Source organism: Sinohyriopsis cumingii, chromosome 2 (assembly GCF_028554795.1).
Source record: "Sinohyriopsis cumingii isolate HCF-2022 chromosome 2, ASM2855479v2, whole genome shotgun sequence".
NCBI lineage: Eukaryota > Metazoa > Mollusca > Bivalvia > Unionida > Unionidae > Sinohyriopsis > Sinohyriopsis cumingii.
Genome location: NC_142962.1, coordinates 122,505,259 through 122,515,868, shown reverse-complemented (window position 1 = coordinate 122,515,868; position 10,610 = coordinate 122,505,259). Strand labels below are relative to the sequence as shown.

Sequence of the window (10,610 nt, the reverse complement as noted above, 5' to 3'; positions counted from 1 at the left end):
TATTTTTCTTTCATTTCTAAGTCGCTCAGTTTATGTTTATTTGTCTTAAATAAGAGAGGCCTTTAATTAAAAGATACAAAACATAAAATAAAAGTGAAATGACTTTATTAAGTCAAATTTTATTCTCAATTTTATCGTGTAATCAGGTTTCAAGTTAATAATAGAAAATGAAGGTCATCGCTAGAGAGACGATAGGAACGATGATACTCCGTACTTAATTATAACTGCTTCGAGTACAAGTAAGGTAAAATGAAAAGATTTTTTTTTACAATAATTTGAGCTATCCAACAGTTTGTTCACACTGTATTGGAAATATGGGTCAAACAGAGTAATCTAATATACTATGAGACCATTTTTTCACATTACGCCAAGACACTCGCTCAAGGAAGATGAAACGGAATGATTACACATACGGTCGATGTTAATACCATTTTGTCGTCTAATCTAAATCTATTCTATTAGTCCAATTCGGCAACTTTCATGCACTGACGGTATCATTCAATTTTCCGGTCCTGCGCTGATTACGTCCTTTAATGTGAGCTGCCTTTTCCCAAACAGTGACATATATAAAACAGCTAATCGGTTGCTAATGCGCACTAGCGGTAAAATAACATCCCGTATTTTGCTGAGCCAAATGCGCCACAAAAGCCGTTAACGTTCGAGTCTTTGTAATTACAGAAGAGAAAATACTTATGTCTACCCGCTTTCAGCGTGCTAAATTTGAAAGGAATCTCGACGGCCATAAATCAATCAGAATAAATAACAAATGAAACCAAATATTACAATTAACGTTTGGTTTAATTTAAAGCCAAGCAACTAACCCTGAGATTTGAAAGCGATGGCATGATGAAATCTCTTGGTCCAAATCTTATGCAGCTGTATATGCAAGTGCTGACAAAGACATTTTCTAAAAGTCTTCAAAGAATGGGATTACGTGTACTGAATCTTGGCTCTATTTCATCACGCAATAGTAGTTTGGAACCAGACTTCTGTGGCAATAATGTATGTAATTTCTACATATAAAAAGGAGAATCTTTAGAATGAAAGTAACGATATTGCTTGTCAAAATTTCCACCATGCCATCGTTCTGTTTCCTGTCTTCTTTCAGTATATGTTGAAATAAAACACTTAAATATAGGACCTATCAGAAGAAATTAGAGAATACATCAAGCTAGCCTTCGACACTTGTCTGTTTTAATTGATAATATAACATAATTAAACGATATGAAGCTGTTTCTTTCTTCGTGAGCAAACAACAAATATGCAAATATGTAAGATTTAGACAATTATTTAAACGGGTACACACAAACCAGATATAACATTGCACAAAAGCTAGGGTGCTACATTGCACACCATCTAGGATATTATATTACAATCTAGGATACTACACTGCACACAAGCTAGGATACTACATTACACACAAGCTAGGATACTACATTACACACAAGCTAGGATACTACATTACACACAATCAAGGATACTACATTATACACAAGCTAGGATACTACATTACACACAAGCTAGGATACTACATTACACACAATCAAGGATACTACATAACACACAATCAAGGATACCACATTACACACAATCAAGGATACTACATTGCACACAAGCTAGGATACTACATAACACACAATCAAAGATACCACATTACACACAATCAAGGATACTACATTACACACAATCAAGGATACCACATTACGCACAATCTAGGATACTACATTGCACATAAACAAGGATACCACTGTACAAATTTTATTACTGTCTTCGTCTGCCTGTATTTGTTGAGTCAAATCTCAATGTCTTGTACATGACTGTTGTTTTCCAAAAGGTTGGATTTTTATAACCTTTGAGTCAACATATGCCGCATGTAAATTTGTGTTTAGCATTTTAAACAGAGTGTAACATTGCCTTATGTTGTGTCCTGTTCAATGTACCGTGCATATTTCAGCGGAAAAATCGTCAGCTATAGATGCTCATACTATATGACATTAAGCAGATGTAATTTAAAAAGCTTGTCCGCAGAAGAAAGCAAAAGCTCAAACCTTCTCCCCGCCATGTACCTCTAAAGATTAGGCAAATATCTGATGACATCCATGTCTTAAAATATCGGCATTTTCAGAAGTCTGGCACCGAATATGTTATGACATCATAAATAGCCGACTACACCTCTACCAAATCTATATGGATTGCACCTAAATAAGTCTGTATTTAAAAATTAACAAAACTTCTTCTTTGTCCTTACGATGTAAAATTTAAATACAATATCAATGCAAGCGGCGCATTATCTTTTCTTCAGACACTTGATGCGGATAAATGTACTCCGTCCGACCATTTACAAATTATGAAGATAATTCCTTATTTGCGACAGTATCGAGTTTGATGGTTTCATATGGTACAATTGCTAAAAGATTTAAGCACAGTTAATTAATTCCCTTTGTGTCCACAAGACACAGTCAAGAAGCGTCTTTAACAAGAAAACCTCACGATCAAGGACTTAGGCTATATATATATATATATATATATATATATATATATATATATATATATATATATATATATACCGACACCAAATGGTGTCGGCGAATTCCAACTTTTCGCGAGGCAGTGGACTCTGACTCTACACTCCAACATAAATGTCCAAATATCAAAAGTGGGATGGCCAGGGTCAGAGGAAACTCGGACTAGGGTATGACATTAAGACCCATGTCTTCATGACTTATCATCCAGCAGCAATGCCAGTATTCCTTTAGAACCAAGCAGTAGTAACCTATTTCAACTATCTGGATTTGTATTTATTTTATTTGAACCGAGGTTTAAGACCAGTTTACCTGTAGTGTACTATCATAATTATGTCAGACAAGTAAGGAAGGGTTCTGTATCGACTTAATGAAATACTTAGTAGTGTCAATACAGATGTGTGTGTGTGTGTGTGTGTGTGTGTGTGTGTGTGTGTGTGTAATTTTAACGTAGATTTGAACAATTGTTCAGTTATATCGCTACGATGTCTGCAATGTGGCAGTTTATAGTGATGTCTAGCACTGGGGCATCATGCCACAGACATGTAGCATGATGTCCCACCCCGTCACATTATCCTGACACCAGGCCGACCATTCCTAACACTAACATCATAATACTGAACGCCAAGCGAGGCAGCTGTTAGTACCAGTTTTGTAAGTCTTTGGCATGACTCGTCCGGGGATCGAACCAACGACCTCCCGCATCCGTCGATACATATGTACAGGACTGTTATTCGCCACATGATTTACGTGCTAAATATTACCAGTACGCTTGAATGGACTTGTGGCCAGTCTCTACATGATTTGTATTATTTCAATGGCTTATATTTTTGAGCAAATGATTTTTCCTTACGTAGAGTTCTTTAATGGTTACCACGACATATGTTTGTTTATTCACACTATTCTTTACTATATCCTTTTATTACCAATCATGAATGAAAATAGAAGAACTATTATATTTCTTGACAATGAATTACAAAGTATGATTCTGTTATTTTATGCCGATGACTTGTATTTATGCAGATACTGTTTTAAAATTACCCCCAACCCCCAACCCGAAAAAACAAAAAACAGCATTCGTGGATCCATTCAAGGTACTAAAAACAGTGTGCATACTTTGTCCTGGAATTTGATGCTTTGGGTTAAACGCCATTTTTTTTGTGTGTGCACATGATAGGCTGACTATACATGGCGACCAATATATCTGAGTACGCACTCAACGTTTTCTGATATTACTGTGACATATCCTAATGTCGTTCATTAAACTGGATTTATCTTGTTTATGGGCACTTACTGCAATGTACAGCTACAGTGCTAATACACATACCAGTGGCGTCATTAGGGTTGGGTATCACCCAGTACGGTAACTCATGATGTCATCCCCATGGACCTCCTTCCTGCACAAAAATTCAAAAATTGCATAGACGGTCACCATGTGCGGTCCGCACCCCCCGCACCCCTCCCCCAGTGACGCCACTGACACATACGTATATTCAATTATTCTACATGTAACATAATCCACCCATTATTTTAGCCACGTGCCTGGAAACCCCACCCCACCCCCCAGGCTTAACTAAGCAGGTTGGCGTGATGTATGAAGAGATGCGAAGTTTGTATCGAGGCTCAAGTTTTATTTCGTACGAGTACCCAGTGTGTCTGGGTCAAATGGGTACCCTTTACTTGTCAGGTAATATGGCGCTTCGTGAGAATGGAGTCATGTGCTTACCTCGATGAAATCAGGTGACAGATCTAATCATATATTGCTGACACGTGTATACGCGTTCCATATCAACATGTTTATTGGAAGAGTTGTTGATTGTAAGCGTGTATAACGTAATCGAAAAATAATAATTAACTACTGTCCACCCAGTCAGTTATGATTTCACACATATGACATACATCATAAGGTTGCATCTGAGATATATATTTAACAGTACTTCCTCGTCCGTAAGCCTGCACCTGAAAAATAAAGCAACCAAAATAACATGTTTCCATAGCAACGATCACGTACTGTTACACCTGAAATACAGTATCATGTGTTTCCACTACTAAGCCAATCTGTTTATACTAGATTTAGCTTAAATATTGGCATAACAGACAAATTTAGCCATCATTTTAAATGTAATAAGGAATAGCAAAATGGTAAGCACCACTTTCAGACTGACGACTTCTTAATAACTGATCTCGCTCATTTTAATTAGAGACAAACCGAAAGATAGACGTTAAAGCAAACTAACAAATAATCTTTGCTCTCGTGCTGCTCATTTTAATTTTTCTTTAAAATATTTATCATATACTAACAACAGAATATTTATAATGTGACTACTGCATCAATTGAATCAATGTGTATATCACTGAATCAAAGAATCAGTGTAGATAGAAGAATCAAATAATCAACAGGATATTTTTTATTCGGTTGTGATTTCAAATATACTGTTTCGCCTGAATACTAAAGGTCATGTCATACAGGTACTCACTTTAATTGAATAATCATTTCTTACTACATCAAATTTTTTTTATAGCTTTCATAATCATAATGTATTCAAAACGTTTTTCCTGTTTGATAACATTGTTCAGTTTCCTCATTTGTCTTGAAAATGATAGGATAATCCGTTATGGTCACACACACACACACACACACACACACACACACACTTATTTGCATGACTTTTTACAATGTTCTAATTGCGTTCTCCACATGTTAACTGACATTTAATTCTCATGATTAATTTTCCTAAGTCAGGCAAAGGTTTAATTTATTGCGCCGTCTACAAAGAAAAAGTGGCCCATTTTTAAGTTCCGTTTGTACTACACAATATTCGTTACAAGGACTGTTTAAATTATCAAGATATATGCCCTAGAAAGCTGTTAAATGCGTTTCATTGTGATTTATAATGCATCTCATAGTACAGTGAAGTCTACACAGTGGGATTTGAAAGGTTAGATGCGTGTGGTAGATTCGAAAGAAGATAGTTATTGTAAAAATAATCTGAATAATTTACTTTCCCATGAGCTAACCTGCCGTTTGTTCATACAATACATAATATAACAATGTGAGACAAACTGCAACATAATAGCACACAAAAACATACCACACGTTTTGTATTTAAAAAAAAAAAAACAAAAAAAAAACACCCACGCGTCAAAATTATTCCTTTTCAGTTTTAGCTTCAGGGTGTTTCGCCGCACCACCACCACCAAGGCTTTGCCATGGACCCACAAGGGGGCTTACGCGGCCACCTTGACCCTAGGCCTACTTTTCACTATTATGTTTTTTCCAAACTTTCACTCATGTTTACCTTGGAGGAGGTCCCCCAAACCTCCATCCAACATTGGCAACTCATCCTCTAACTTTAAAACTAATGGAAGGTCCTATGATCCTAATATTGACCTAATTTTAGTCCCAAGCATGATATCCCCAAATTAAAGAGTCTGGAATATTCATATTGTCTGCTCACATGTCTTGCTGTATTTGATGAACTATCTATTGAACCACAGTTGGTAATTCAGTTTTCTAAACTTTATCAAGCAATGAATTTTGAGCTGAAATTTCCAACTACTTCCTTGGTATCCTAAAAATGGATTTAAGGCAAAATGTACGAAACCTAACATTTTGATCTAATATTTTACCTTGATGTAGACAGCTAGCCACATTAAAATGTCTCCTTGTATCCTGGTGTCTAAAGCACCCATGTCTTTGCAAATGACTACATTGTACATAACGATAGGTATTAATGTATACAGTATTCAAATATCATACACAAAACAATATAAATAACTAGTTCACAAATACAGAAAAGTGTCACTTAATCACAGTTAATATGTACATTACTAATTGTACAAAAAAGTGTCAGCTCTTTCCCTTGTACGTGTCATATAAGAGACACCGTAGAATCCAATGTAGAAAAGCACATGGATATATATGTGAATACATATCATATTCACCGGCATTAAGTACGATGCGCCATACATCGTTTAACAATAACGATTAATGATAATGATGACATCCACCAGATCGGAACGAATTACAGTCATGTAAAGCATTCAATTGTTCAAATATCCTACCTGATTAGTTTGTAATTTTGCTAACATCTGTCTTTATCTTGAGTCACACTCTTGTTTTGCGGGAAGTGCCCTTCTCACTAGCGGAAACACATACCTGCAATTAAATTCAATACACATCCCATTTATGCATGCATATAAAGTTTTTTGGGACAAATAGCAAATGGCAAATACTTTTCCTTATCTTTAGACGGTTATTAAGAACGAAAGACTGATGATATGGGAACGTATCAACTTTGGCGGATTACTACTTAGAGAAGTACATGCGATGAAAGATGAGGTATAAAGAAGTAATACGTAAACAAGGAGATAATAAGACATTTTATAGCATGTATTTCAGAAATGTTTTGTAATTCTCACTATTATCACCACCGACCACAAGTGTATTTTCAATATGGATGTTTGTTACAGGTATGCGTGTCACGCGACTGTCATTCAAGGGACCGGACTTACTGGAAGAAGACCAATATGGCAGCCCCCATTGATGTTTGCCACGTGCATTGTACGTAAGCCTCAATGAAGACTGAAAATTTCACGCTCACTGCACCTTGATTCAAGCAACAAGATAATTATAATGCAATATCACAGTACTATCTCAATGCCGTGATCTACTGAGCGTGAACTATAATATTAAATTGCCTTTTTTTAACTCATAAATATGTTTTCCGTTTAACAGATTGCCCCTGAATATTTAAATTACAGGTTTTTGACGTTAATAATATATAACATTAAACTCATTACCAATAGCCCTTCAAGCTGTGTATTAAGAAGTCAAATAACTGCAATAGATGTGTGCTAATTGGGGATCACTTTTTCCTTTCAGACGCGTCATCCCTTCTCACTCCCTGCGAATCATCGCCTTCGTGTCGTATCGTAGCGATAGTAACACTGTATCATCGACATCGTAACATCACGCACTATGAGACTAGGATACGATAGTGGCCTTTGGCGAGGCGCGAATGCCGTTGGGTGCAACATTTTTATAAAACTGAAGGTATACAACCTCCTCAGAAAAACCTTCTTCAGTTACAATCACCATTATCAACTCCTAGCTGGAGTTATTTCACTGAAACGGTTACCGTAAAACGCTGGTATGTGATTCTTTTTCTACGACGAAAAGAGATTTACCGCATAACAGCACAGGAACGACCGATCGTATAAACATTAACTTACAAAAAGTACACGCATACATGGATACATTAAAGACACTAAAAATAGCATGCATGATTAGTATCCGACTTTAATAACGCATGGAAAATGTATGTGTACTCGCATGATTATTTGATCACATGATAGTAAAGGTCGATAACAAGATGAACATGAACTTTTTTTAGTATTATTGGGAAGTACCTTAGGCCTACTACTAATCCACATATACTCCATCATCATCTGTCTTTAACTTGATCTATCTATGAACGAGAGAAGAAAAAAAACCCAATGCAAATGCAATTAGATAAGGAAGAGAAAGAAAGACAAATGCAGTTACAAGAAAAACAAATGCAGTTACAATTTGAGAAAGAGGAGAGGGAGACAGGAAAGAGAGAAAGAAAAACAAATGCAAATGCAATTGGACAAGGAAAAAAGAGAGAAAGAGAAGGAATATCAATTTAGAATAAAAGAGATGGAGATGGCAAGTGAAAAGCACCTTTCCACTTTAAATACAAATTTAAGATTTGATCTTGCAAAGAATATTAGGCTAGTGTCCCCTTTCAGAGAAAGAGAAGTAGACAAATATTTTGCTGAAAATTTGAAATGGCCAAGGGACCACTGGACTATGTTACTACAATGTGTACTTACTGGTAAAGCTAGTGATATTTACAATTCACTGTCACTGGAACAGAGCGCTGACTATGATTTAGTTAAGGACTATATCTGTATGGGTTATGAGTAAACAAGAAGCTGACCAGACCTATGTCGAATTTGCATGAGAAAAAGCATGACAATTTGATAGGTGGTGCTCTTCTAGAAACGTTAATAAAGATTACGAAAGTCTCAGACAACTCATATTAAGCAAGATACTTACTCTCCTCTTCTGACAATCGTATTCTCATTATTCCCACTATGAAAACAAAGTCATATGGACATAGGACACAATTAATTTTACTATATGTTCTCTACATTTTTTTTCTCAGTACTGACCTTTCCACTGTGATAATAATCAATACAAGTCATATGTTAATCTAAAATACCTTCAAAGATGACTTCACGGTGAAGTTCTCGTCAAAGGTTGAACTGCTCTTTTTCTAGATGCTGAACTGTCAACATAACAGCATGTAAACAACACAGATTTCACTTCCGGATCATCACAAAGGCCTTATTACTCACTGTGCACTGTCGCCGAAATACACATATACAACAACACCCTGAGCTCATATTATCAAGAATAAACAGTTACCTTTAAATCCCTACCAAAAATGAATAAATAAAACTCTTCTATCACCACCAAAGTGAGAGAGGAAAAAATGTTCTAAAAATAGACTAGAACTACATTCGTGGGTACTGAACTGGAAGTATTAATTGTGAACCGATTCCATGTGGACAGCGTTCTTTTGCATACCAGGGCCCAGCAACGTGGAATGAATTGCCCACTGAACTTAGACACAAAGGCAGTGATCGCATTCAAGCGTGCTCTCAAAACTCAGTTATTTCGACTGCAAGAACAATCTTAAAGACCTAATAATGTTTCCTACCTGAAATATTCTCAGCATGCTTTTTTTCTTCTTTGTTTTCTAATTTCATGGTGTTTGTGTTTGTAGTCATATCATTATATGTTTTTTTTTATATCTTCTAAGTGTTGTCGAATGTTGTAAAGCGATTAGATCTTCTAAAGATTAGGCGCTATGCAAAGTCCTCATTATTAGTTACATTCATGCATACATACTTACATACATACGCACGCACGCACGCACGCACACACACACATACACACATAGATACATATATACATACATACATACATACATCCACACGCATGCAAGCACGCGCACACACGCACGGACGCATACATAGATACATACATACATACAATTATACATACATACATATACATACATACATACAGACAGACAGACACACACACACATACCTACGCACGCACGCACGCACACACACACACGTACGTACGTACGTACATACATACATACATACATACATACATACATGATGTCACACTTTATGAACATCACTCATGTGACATAAAATTAGCTCGCAGCTGAAAGCTATATCTTAAAATATTTTCATACACATGGGTCTGCAACTTGTTACCATAGCAACGAATAGGCAAATTACATCTAAAAATACAGCATCAGGTCGTGCTACTACTAAGCCACTGGGTTAATGCTTTATTTTTTTAGGTATTGGTATATAAAACTTTAAGATGGCCCGATAAGTCACACAAAATAAAAACAGTCCATAAAGATCAATAAAACTATCTGTCTCTTTATACATTTACTAATTGCGTTCTTCATACCTCAACTTACTTTTGATATTGAGGATTAATTTTCCTAAGTCAGGCAAAAGTTTAATTTATTACGCAGTCTACAAAGAAAAAGTGGCCCATTTTTTAGTCCCGTTGCACTACACAATATTCGTTACAAGGACTGTTTAAATTATCAAGACCCCTGCCCTAGAAAGCTGTTAAATGCTTTTCACTGTGGCTAATAATGCATCCCACTAAACAGTCGTCTATACAGTGGGTCTTAAAAGCTTAGGTGCGTGTGGTAGTTTCAAATTTAGATAGTTATTATTTTTTAAAATCTGAATAATTTACTTTCGCATGAGCAAACCTGCCGTTGGTTCATGCAGTAAATCATACCTGTGTACAACTGAGACAAAGCTGCGGCATGAACTTCCAGAACTTTGGCATTTACCCCCCCCCCCTCCAAATAACATGTTTATACAAGTTATAAGTTATAAACTTAAAGAAGCGTGCTCTTGTTAATGAGACAAAACGAGTTCTTCATTTTGTAATAAACGTTTCTTTATTTCTTTGTTTCGACACACACACACACACACACACACAATCAC

The 10,610-nt window shown here is 36.1% G+C and overlaps 1 long non-coding RNA gene across 1 annotated transcript; it reads right to left on the bottom strand.

Annotated features, from left to right (window-relative positions):
- Positions 1-4,143: 4,143 nt before the first annotated feature.
- On the bottom strand, positions 4,144-9,061 carry LOC149805733 (uncharacterized). Its single transcript, XR_016414988.1, has 3 exons — positions 8,774-9,061; positions 6,588-6,681; positions 4,144-4,481 (listed from the first exon to the last, which is right to left on the bottom strand). It is a non-coding gene; the product is annotated as an uncharacterized LOC149805733 (long non-coding RNA).
- Positions 9,062-10,610: the final 1,549 nt, after the last annotated feature.